Source organism: Nanorana parkeri, unplaced genomic scaffold (genome assembly GCF_000935625.1).
Source record: "Nanorana parkeri isolate BGI_ZX_2015 unplaced genomic scaffold, ASM93562v1 scaffold3, whole genome shotgun sequence".
NCBI lineage: Eukaryota > Metazoa > Chordata > Amphibia > Anura > Dicroglossidae > Nanorana > Nanorana parkeri.
The window spans coordinates 553479-566055 of record NW_017306271.1 but is presented as its reverse complement, the minus strand read 5'-3'; positions in this window follow the sequence as shown (position 1 = coordinate 566055).

Here is a 12577-nt window from a genome sequence, read left to right as displayed (position 1 = left end):
GTCATTTGGTCATTCCTAGGTGTTCTGTTAATGTCTGCACTTACCTGTAGTGGGATGTGACCCTGCCACAGAGTGGGGCAGCCAATGGGAGAGCATTAGGAGTGTTTAGGCCTCGCCAGCCAATTACTAGGAATTCCATGCCCGTGGTGCATGCTGGGGAAGTGCATAAATACTCAATGCTAAGTGCACAGGGCAGTCTGCCCCCTGGCCTAGCCTGGGGGTAGGATGTACAAGGTTGGAAAAGTTGACTAGGCCTCAAGCCTGCAGGAGGCCAGATGCGGACCCAGGAGGCGTCTGGAACTATCTGGGAATGAGAACCAGAGGAGCCCTTTGTCTGCTAGAGGTGCCAGGATGGCATGGACGTCAGGCACAAGTCTGGTGCCTCTCCCAGTGAAGATCTCAAGTACATCCTCTATCCAGCTATGGTTTCTTCTGCTCAACTAAAGTATTCCTGCACTGTGGAAGCTGGAAAGGAACGGTGAGTTTGCAGTCTATCTTAGTCCATGGATGTCTGTAGCCCTATACCCTCTCTCCCAGTTTTGGCTGTCCTACAATAAAGCATTGAAAACGTAAACTGAAAACGACAAACGCGCATATTCAATACGCCTAGGTGTGAACCCAGCCTTAGGGGGAGCTACAACTGTAATTGTAAGAAAAAGTAAAATATATTTGTTTAACCAGTGAGTGTATGATGATTTCATGGCATGAGGTAATTTTTTTGTGGAAGGGGTTAAAGGTCCACTTTAAGGGGGAAGGAGGAGAGAGCTGTGAGATAAAGCTCAAACAATGCCTTCACCAAGCAAAGTGCTCAGCTGTCTGCAGGAACCACTAGAATTGGTGCCAAAAATGGCCACATTATATCTGTGGGATCCGTTACAGTAACGATTTCAGGATTAGCAAACAAAAGTTCCTGTTTCCTGGTCATTGGATTTTTACTTCACCAGGACTGACTTCACTGAGGCGGAAAAGATTTTACAGGTAGGCAGTGACCTCCTTTCTTGGTTTTTACATTGCCTCTTTAAAAAGAAGAAGGGAATGAGAATGTGTGTAATTATTATTACTCCGGGATCTTCAATGCCTTTTGTCTGCGGGATTTCACAAACATCTATCTTTTCACAGCACATTGTGCAGGAATGGAAAAGTTGCTGACTGAAGTGGCTTTGCGGTTGAAGTTATGCACTGCTCCGTAATCCACACAAAAGGACTGGAAAACAGTTATTCCGCATGAGGTTGTGCCAGAATAAACATCACGATTGTATACATAACACGAGCGCTGTTACATCTTCTTAACTGACTCTAAACATCAAACGCTGCACCCCTCTGGAGAGCTGGAATAATAATAATATTGATAATGCTTCCTTTCTGTGTGTCAGGGACTCTGGGATGAGGTGACACCCCTCTCTGTGATATATTTAATACACTCAATGGGGCAGCACTTGCCAAAAAAGCAGACACAGGAGAGGTTTAACATTTAAGGACCCTTGTTTGGGGATTAACAAAGCTTGGGTGGTCTTAGATGAAAGTCAGGCATCTGTCACGTTTCTGCTGTTGTGGAACTAGCTGTCCCAGCAAAGGCATTATAACTTGTGGGGCTTGCAAGACGTAAAAAACAGTAGCAATGCTAGTGAGTATATTAAAGCACTGCAATTTATAAAATTACAATCTTATTACAAACTGCAAGGCCTCAAAATAGTTATATACATGATATGATCCACATTTTATTTTGGATAAGTCAGTGCACTGTGCCAAACAGAAAAAAAGGAGAGTGGAAGCTGCCAGGTCTTGTTGTCTTGTGCGGTGGAAAAAGGTTTGCTCTGATCCCTCCTCCTTAGTAGTGATGAGCGGGGGGGGCTTGGTGTGAACCCAGTTCTCCTGAGTTCGCCCAAGCCTGCGCAAAACTGTGATAACCACCCTTCCCCATCCTGACCTAATCAGTTGCAGCAGGGGCATTCACCTCTCCACAGCTACACATCACAAAGTGGCAGGGAATCCCCCTGACGCAACTGACTGGGCAAGGAGGGGGTATGTCTGTCTCAGTTTTGCGTGGGCTTGGGTAAACAGGGTTTGCACCAAGCCCCTACACTCCATTTAACTGGCAAGTGTGAATAACTTATGTTGTACTTTTGGGTATGGAAAAGCACATGATTCACTCCATGGGACAGCACTGGACCAATCACCAAACTCCATGCTCATGAGTAAGCTATAACGCGTAGCTTACAAAAGGCAGCTCCTTCTGCTTCCAACATCTAAACACAACAGTGGAGGAGAAAAGGTAAGGTATAAGCTGCAGAAGAGGAGAAAAAAGTGAAATCTTGCGTTGCTCTGCATGGGCAAAGCATGGGTTCACTGTAGCTAGAGTAGCACACACCATACTTGACTGCATGTATGAAGTTAACTAAGCTTCAAATCATCTAGCCTCTTTCCACACTTTGATAAATTAGACCCAAAATTTATGTTGAGCACATAAACTATGTTTATATCAGTAGGGTTATATGCTAGAGAGGTTGAGCAGATTGCCAAGGATTAACATTACGACTAAAGATTTGTGTTTGACTTGTTAGTTCCAATTTTATAACTGTTGACACAGATCTCCATACATGTCAACCACCAATGGACTCATATTATATTGTATCATAATAATGGAGGAGACAAAGACAGGTTTGAAGAAATACCTTCCCTTAAAGGGCAAGTGAATCAGTTATTCCTTGGGCGTATCCTTGACATCCCAGGCATGTAGCCAAAGTGCTTTACACATATAAACAGATATCACCCCCATGCGAGACACAAGCTTACATGCTTGTAAAAGGCCAACACATATGATACACAGAGCTCCAGACATTTGTTCTAAAAGTGCCAGGAGACAAGGGTTACTCCTTGTGATGGAGGGGTCCGCAATAAAGTATTTGATCCATAGTGACATCAAAGTCACTGCCAACAGAGGACAGAGAGTGACTCCAGTTAATTAAAACGAAGACCTAAGTATGGAGTCCAACTGTCTGTCAGTAAAATCCCTAAAGGTAAGAACACCATCAACCCGTTTGGTGGTATGCTTTTTATGGTTTATGACTGGAGTATCTACAGTGGGCAAGGACTACTTAGCAAAATATTCCCTTTCAAATGGAAAAAGCTCCTGCACATTGTTATGAGGGACCCATAGTTCTATAGTTTGTTTCCAGTCCTTGGAGAGTTTTAAATACCAAGTGATATGGGAAAGTCTTTGCAGCAGAAAGCACTTTAATCCAAATAAAACTTACTGCATCAATCAGGTTAGGAAAAACACCTTGAAAATCTCATGCTCAAGTCTCACCAGGAGTAGACTGTAAGGAATCTGAATCTATGTCAGAGATGGGAGATGAGATAGGGGTCTCAGGTTCACCTAAAGATGGAGGCACAGGAGGGTAAGAATTCGACTGTGCCATAGATGATGTTGTAAGGAGACGGTTCCAATTAATTGTGAACAAACTGACCAAAAAAATCAGAAGTGGACACAGGGAAGGTCTCTGCCTCACTTACTGCAGGTGGTTGGAGGTGACAAAGTCACTATAGCAGGGCAGTGGAGTAATACGGGAGAAGTCTATGGGGCTTTTCTCCCTGAGTCTTGTGGCCAGATGATGAGGTAGACACGGCTAATAGAAGTCTAAGGGGCTCTACCACACAGGAACAGCAGACAGCGAGAAAAGTTCGGTGCGGAATATAAACAATCCCCGAAAGCGACGGACGCAGGATCTCAGAAAGAATAAGTGCACTGTAAAGGGCAGGATTTTTTTAGAGAAAGTGCATTTATTCTTTTACAGTTATTGCATTAGGATGGCGATAGTGGGAATTTTATAATTGCACGCATAGGAATGAACTGTGAGTTAACTCCCAGTGCTTCAGCCCAACCGGCTTTACTTATGTGAGTCCTCAGAGATTGGGTCACACGAGAGGTTATGTATGGTTCTGGACCTGGAAATTGCCACAATTCAGAGCCAATGTCACAACTTCAGGCTAGCCTCACAATCCTCCAGTCCAGCAGGGTCTGGGTGCAGCCTCCTAAGCTGTTGTTGATGATACCTTGATCCAGATAACTGATACGTAGAGACCAGATCAAGTGCTTCTGAACTTTTGATTGAAATCAATTAATAAAAAAATATTTAGTGTCACGAGTATCCTGAATGAATCAAAAATAAAATGAGAATGAAAAGGCTAGTTAAACTTTTTCTCAGTAGAGTTGAGGAAAAGATGTCCAATCCTCCTAGAATAAAAATAACAAAAAACAAAAGCATGATGGTTAGAAATAGGATTATATGGGGCTGACTTGACGTTTTTTGATTGCCAATGTCCCAACCTCCTGTAAGCAGCAGTATAACCCGACTGTTTGAGAATTCCCCACATTCCTGCGTCCCCCCATGAACGATAAAGAAAAAGGTTTTGCCCATAGATACACTTTTAATTACTGAAACAAATTGGAGTTTTACTTTAAAGGCTTACAAATTCCCCGTGACCTGGAGTATTTAATATCACAATAATGTCACTGGTAAACACAGTGTGACATTTTCTGGAAAGTGCATGACTGATGTACGACAGCAGCAGGGCAAGTGATGCCGTGTGATAAAAATAAGCACGCAACCCTCCTCTATTCCATATCAGAAACGACTTCCCATTAAACTAGTAAACACACAAAAAAATCATTGTAACCATTACTAAACGGAAGATATTACTCAAAAGGGGAAGTAAGCGAAAACAGCAGTGACGTTCCTGAAAAACAAAGGAACAGCCTTGAGTTGCAGAGCCGTAGGCGCTTGTCTAAAGAGATCTGCGTTAGATTCAGAGATTGCTGTGTCTTTGACACTACCAAAATAGGCCACTCATAGCAACAGAAATGGATTCTAAAAGGCTGCCCTGTACACTCCATGCAAAAAGAAAATGCAGCATGTACCATAAACAGTTGGCATCATGTTTACTTACCTTTCCAGAGGGCCCTTGCTTTGTTGCTCCTCAGTCACTATAGGAATCCAACACTTCCAGGTACTGGTACTTGCTCCCCCCATTGTGCACTGTGGCTTCCCCCTTATGGCTCATATGTTCTGTAGTCATGCACAAGCTGGTAAGTAGAACGTCATAGTGCAGCAGGAGTTTGATACAGTGGAAACTGTAGAATGTGAACTTTGTTTACAAGTGACCCTGTGTTGCTACTGACACTTTAATACTTGTTCTTGTTTTTTTACATTTTTATGCTTTAGTGCATCTAAATGCTGCCGACCTCCTGCAGCCGCTTTGTATCCACTTCATGTCTTTATGTGTGGTGACAACAGTGGGCCACGTCAGTATTGTATACAGCACTGTACATAAGTTTTAGGCACTTATGAAATCATGCTGTAAAGAGAGAATGCTTTTACAAAAATCTATTGAAAGTGAAAAATAATTAAATGAAAAGTTTTATTAATTACCAAAATCTACTTAGTGCATAAACAGAAAAAAAACCTAAATCAAATCCATATTTGGTATGTCCACCCTTTGACTTTAAAATGGCATCAATTCTCATACACCTTACAACGCCCATACACCTTACAACCATCGCAAGACTTTTGGACAGGCAGATCGTACTTGCGATCATCACAAGCCCGCCCCGCTGGGGGACGGGCTTCCGATGACTGCAATGCTTAAGGGCAGGCCACAAACCCGCCTACACTAGAAATGGTTGCGCGCCTTCCATACACCTGCCGATTATCGTATGATCGCGGGATTTCCCGCGATTATCGTACGATAATCGGCAGGTGTATGGGCACCTTTAGGATTTTGCAGGCATAAAGTCCATTGCATGGTTTAACAATTATACCAAACGATCAGATAACATATAGGTTAAAATACAATAATGAAATCAAACCGAATGAGCTGTGTAGGACGAATGAAACTGAGTGAGAAAAAGCAATGATCTACTAAAGCTGGCCATACACCTTACAACCAACGCACGACTTTCGTCATTAAAATTTTGTACAACCTGCCCATCTTGGACAGGCAGATCATACTTGCGATTAAGAAGAAAGTCGTACGTCCTTACAGTAGATGCAGTCGCATGCTGCCCAAACACCTGCCGATTATCCTACGATCGCAGGATCACCCGCGATTATCGTACGATAATCGGCAAATGTATGGGCACCTTAACAAAGATGACAACAATTCAATGTACAAATCTGAAGCAATGGCAAGACTGAGCACAGCAACAAGGTACAGGGTGGTCCTACTACATCAAGAACTTCTCTCACGGATAGAAATTTCAAGGAAGAGAGGTGTTTCCAGATGTGCTGTCTAAGCTCTTCTTAAGAAGCACAAAGAAACAGGCAATGCTGAAGACCGAAAAAAGCAGTGATCGCCTAAGGAAATGAAGGAAAAATCATGCTGACTTGTCTTTCCAACTGGAAGACGTCCAGTGGCACCTTCAGCTCAGACTTGGCATAAGCCAGTGGGACCCTGGTACACCATCTACATTCAGAAGTGGTCTTTATGTAGGACTTTCAGCTAAAAAGTCATACCTCCGACATGGAAACAAAATCAAGACACGCATATGCACAAGAACTGGTGTGCTGAAAAATGGCAGCAAGTGTTTAGGGCCATTGAGTCCAAATTTGAAATATTTGTCTGTAAATGAAGCCAGTTTGCTTAACAAGGGCCTGGAAAGCAGTACAAGGATACGTGTCTAAGTGTCTGCTGGCAACAGTGAAGCATAGTGGAGGATTCATGCAGGTTTGTGGCTGCATTTCCGCACATAGTTGGGGATTTGGTCAGAATGAATGGTCTTCCTAATGCTGAAAAGTTCAGCCAGATACCTATCCATCATGCAGTACCCTCAGCAAGGAGTCTGATCTGTCCCTAATTCATTCTGCAGCAAAGCAAATGATACCAAACATATGGCCAGAGCAGAACAAGGAGTCCTGGAAGAGATGGTATGGCTCCTACAGAGTTATAATCTCAACAACAAGAGACAGAAGGAACTGAGACCGGCTAAATCCAGAAAAGAACTGTTGTCAGTTTTCCGCAACAACCTATCTGTGTGCAAGTGTAGCTAGGAGAATTGATGCTGTTTTAACCCTATCACTGCCTCCAACATGATCAATACAACAGGATGCCCATTATAGGTTAGCTTTTGGCTCTGAGAGACTAAAGTTGTACGGTTTTAGCCCTCCCCTAGGCCCCTCCTCACATTGAAGTTCCTTGTAACCTTAAAACTTGCTGCAACCATAACTCTAAGAGTAACTAAAAAAAGTTATCTGGAAAAGGCTTACCTATCCTTTGGCCCACGCAGGCATTCTTTACTGTCTTGAAGAGATACCATTAGCTGAAGAATCTTCTGCATCCTTCACACTTCCAGGTGTGTTGGGTGTTTGGTCTCCCACTAAGCAATATGGTTCCATCCACCAGCTCCTATTATGATGCAGGGGACAGCCAGCTGTATCTTTTCCAAACAGCAAGAATTGGTTGCGCAGGCAGCGGGACAGGTTTAAAAGAAAAAACTACTCTTTCAGGTACCATTTTTTAAAATTTCCTGTAGGTGGCGACAGGGTCTCTTTAAGTACCCTTAACCCCAAGTGTGAATACTTATATGTCCTGTGCTAGGATCCCCCTCTGCCAAAAACAGATTGTTGCCAGAAAACTTAGACCATTTTGTCTCTAAGGGTGGTCATACACCCTGATATGATATGATTATACAGTCGAACATTCAATCAGCCTACAAAAACTGAATAAAAATCACAAACAAAGGTTTCACTAGTGAGCATTCAATTGATTTGGACTCTACTAAGACGATCGGCTGAGGCAGAATTTTGTTGATCACTTCTGATCAAATAACTCTAAGTGTAAGGAGAACCAATCATAATTCAGATTGATTTTGTTAGACTATTCACATAGTTTATTGTTTGATATTTTTTAAATGGATGAATAAAATATCTTTCATACATAAATCAATCTCTACCTGTATGGCCACCTTAAGACACCAACATTGAATAAATTCTCTATTAGTGCCTATAGAGAACAAGACAAGTTACTTTTTTCTTTTTCACAAGTGAGAATGATCAGCTATTGGTTGCAAAGAAAATTGGAAAATCTATGTGCCTTATAATCATTACTAATGACTGGAAATGCTTGTTATTCTACCTATACACAGTCTCATTGTTGGAAACTGTTGGAGCACCAGATACACAAAATCAGCCAATGTGTGCTCTGTCATGACAGCTTCCATCTATTACTATCAGTTCTGAGCAGACTTAGTTTAGTGCATAGAAATTTAGTACTAGGGGGAAAATGTTGCTTCCCCGTGGTCCTTTCTGTCTGGCAGAGGGTTGCAAAATTGCAGCACACTCATGCAGATGCTGCTCCTGGGGTGGTGGTGACAGCCTTGGCACTGGAGGTTCAACATCATTGCCCCAGATTGCACATCTAGAGCCTCCCTAATTTAGCTGCATCCAGGGTTGAAGGGGTTATGAAGGCACAGCACACTGTACCCTAGTACACAGCGTACCAAGTACTGTGTACTTCAGAGGCAGATGTGTTCTTACACATGGTATCTGCTGGGGCAGCAATGAAAGTCAATCCCTGAAGCCTGATGGCATCCCTGATGCTATGCTCTTGTATAGATACAGTACAATTCACAACATCATTTATTGCAAATTAGGATTAGGAGACATTCACGCACACTAGGGGACGCTGATGCAAGCAATCATGGGATGTCTAGGAGAGCAGTGTACATAACCATGATAATACGTGCACTGCTCAATGCTCAAACCAGAAGTCCAGGACTGGAGCTCCCAAAGTTGGCGGCAGGGCCGGCCTTAGGGGTGTGCGAGCCGTGCGGCCGCACAGGGCGCCTAAAGGCCTAAGGCCGGCCCTGGTTGGTGGGGCAGTAAATAAAATCAGCAAATTAAAAAACCCCTTTGGCAAGCTCCATTATCAGAATAAAATATACGGTGGGCGTTTATATATTGAACCTAACTTGCTATTTTTATTTTACATCAGGGTTTAGTGATGCTATAGGATTATTTCCTGTTTATATTATTTATTTATTTTGAGAAACCCACAGCACTGCATTCCCAAGGAACAAATACATTGGTTGCCCATTTTTAGGCCTTTGTTTAAAATGTTATCTCAGCGAAGCCCTGAAAGGTAACCAGGCCAGCATGACATGAATTATGGCGTTTTGTATGCTTGGTTAAACAGGCTTTCTTTGTGTAAGGACTGGAGAAATAAAAAAAAAATAGGAAAGGAAAGAACTGTTTGCAGAACAGGAATCAGGGTGCTTGCCGTGACGAGATGACCATCATTCTGAGTGTGTTACCTGAAGATGTTCAGCAGGGCCAACATTTGTAGTCCCAATATTCATGTTTAAACAGAGAAAAGGAAAGTAAAGCACTTGTAGACTGACAGCTCTCTCTGTCTTTCCAGGAACACTTTCCCTCCGACTCATGCGTGCAATGTTTGAAAAGGACCTTTTCCTACTGCCAGGAAGTACAAAAGCCCTCTACTTATTAAAGCTGACGTCTTGCAGAAACCCGTTTGAGGTTTCTTTGCTTGACTCGTTTATGCAGATTGTTTTTTTCTAAATTACACATTTTATCATAAATTTCATGAAAGCCTCTTTACTACTGAAGGTACTCTATGTTTATGCACTGCAAAATACTAAAAGCAGAACTCTTAGCATACATTAAACCACTCTTTTATTTAATTGTGTGTTCCGTAAAAAGTCATTACATTTTAAGTGATATTAAATTCAAATGTTTTGAAGCTATTTCAAATGATTAAATCTCTTACAACGGATGCTGCTCCTTGATGTTTTAAAGTTTTACTTTCCTGCAGAATCAGCTGGTCCCGTGAGCACTCGCCCTGACATCCTGTTATAGGGTCCCGTGGAGTCGCCTTTGTCTGTGCTAGTATGGTGTGCGTGTCTCCACAAACATACAGGCACAAAAAGGCAAGACACTCCCCTGCTCCCCCTTCATCCCTTCTCTAAACGAATAGATGGACAGCTGCTGGAGACTGTTCTCTCCCTTGTGATCTTGTACTGGACAGAAAGATCAGGGAAGCTGAGTTGAGAGAGTTGGAGCTGTTATGAAACATGATGGCTGTAAGTGCTTGAACAAAAATGTAAAGAAATGATTGGCTGGGAAATGTATACTTGTTTGATCTAGATTCATTATTGAAAATTACTTTAACTATGAAAGGAAATTCATTGTAATTCTTTAGAATTGGAATGCTCTGCAAATATTTAACAATCGAGATGAAACTCCTAGTGCAGTTAAGGAAGGATATTACCAAGGATGCTACATTTGCAAATGCACAAATGTACACTTTGACTTCAAACTCTGAGCAGATTTCTGGAAGCAACAACAGGGGTATAAAGATTTTGAAAAATCTTGGATGGTATTGCTATGACTGCAAAGAACTATTTATTTTTTCTTAAGTTACAGAGAAATGTCTGGGTGTTAATGCCTGGCTGCAGACTGAAATAGAAAGGTTATTTTTTTCTTCATAAAGTTTTATTAACTTTTTATCTATACCCAGGAGCGTAACTAGAAATCGCAGGGCCCCATAGCAAACTTTGAGTTTGTGATTCCTGTGATTTCTGGTTACGCTCCTTGCAGGGCTCACCTGAGAGTGGCCCTGCAGAGCCCAACATAGACTATGGTGGGCTCTACAGGGTCAGAGGGGGGCTGGTCACACCCCTGCACGCCTCCTACCTGTCAGCCCCGATACACTGTCAGCCTTCTCCACCTCAGTTGCCGGTGGGTCCCGCCTCTTCTACTGTCGCCGGGCCTGGCCTCTTCCTCCACCACAGCCAGGCCCCCGCCTGCTATGCTGCTGCCACCACCGGGCTCGGGTGGTGGCAGCGGGCAGTCCTCCTCACAGCCACCAGCAGCCCGCACGGTATCAGGGGGGCCCCTTTGTTCCTCATCCTGGCTGGGCCCCCCTGCGCCCGGGTCCCGTAGTGGCCACCTGGGTAGCTATGGCGATAGTTTCGCCACTGTCTATATCAAGAAAAGATTGTATACCAAAGTCAATGCAATTTCTGTCCACCCTGCTTGCCCAGAAGGAGCACTGAGCAAGACACAGTGGACTCCACTACACTGGATGAAAACCACCTCCTTGCTTTTGTTCATTAAAATAGAAATGGCAAAATCCAAATGCGCATCTGCCACTTCCGAGTCCTGTAGTCTTATGCCAAAGTCAAAATGTAAAATGACAGGAAAAAAATGACAGGAAATGTGAACAGCTTCAAGGTGAGGAATAGCTGGTCCAATTTTGCCTAAAGTAATAGTGTATCTGCACATGCTGTCACAATGGTAGTGAAAACCAAGACTGTGTAGAGACACAGAGAAGATGACATCAGGGGCACAGTGTGCCAAGAGTGGTAACACTGAGAAGAGGTGAAACAATGTTGCACTCTCAAGGGTTCCAAAATGTTCAGGCTTGCCAGGGTAAAGCAGCAATCAGGTGCATGGCAAGAATGAAGCTTCCAAACTGCTCGGAAATGTGAAACAGCTTTGCTGGTTAAAATAACAATGGTTATAGCCCCAGTCCTGCTATACCATAGAGGATATGGATACAGGAGACCCGTCTGAGGATGTTAGTTGATGGCATTCTCACAGCTGTGGAGCAAACATCCCTTACATATCTGGGTATCAAGCTACCAGCAAATCTCTCAGATCTATACGTATCGAACCACCAGAAACTACTAGCCAAAATCCAAACAGACCTTCAGTACCGGGACAGACCTGCATTTTCTTCTTTTGTCCAGGCAGCCATTTTGAAAATTAATGCCATCCCCCCATCTTTTATATGTATTCCAAACCATCCCATTAACCTCTCTAGTACTCTTTTTGTCCCGACTCAAGCCCAATTTTGCAGATTTCTTTGGAACAATAAACTGGGCAGGATTAGTATCACCACACGCACAGCTGCTAAATATTTAGAAGGCACTGCTGCGCATGCATGGCTGCTATGGAAGCACCGGCTCATCTTAATAATGCAACCGCTATCAGAGGGAAACTCACACGCCATCTTGGGGAACTCCAAGGGGGTAAGTTATTGTTTAAATGCTGGCCCTGTCCAAATAACATTTCTGAATAAAGCTAACATGATTTGTCTTCAAAGGAGAACTATGAGGTGAGTGATTTTTCACTCAACCTCATAGTTCGAGCCGACGTGTGACAATGAAACTGTCACACGTCGGCTCAAAAGATTGGGAAGTGAGCGAACACATATCCTTGTTCGCTCACTTCTCGATCATGTCCCTGCAGAGAGCTGTGACTGTCACTCATGGCTCCCTGCAGGGATTCCCCCCCACCCTCCCCGATCCTCCAGCGCTGACTGGCGGGACTGACGGGGGAGGGGGCGGGTACAGCTGGCTCAGCCCTTAGATAGGCAGATGCAGCTGTCACTCACACAGCTGGGTAGATCTCGACAGTAATGTTGGGATCCGTCCCGGCTGCGGCGGTCTAAGTATACCGCAAGCTGTAGCTCGCGGTATACTGAGCTTTGGGTCACGGGAGGACGCTAGTTTGTGTTCTCCCGTGACCCTTAGGAGAACTATGGGGAAAAACACTTACCC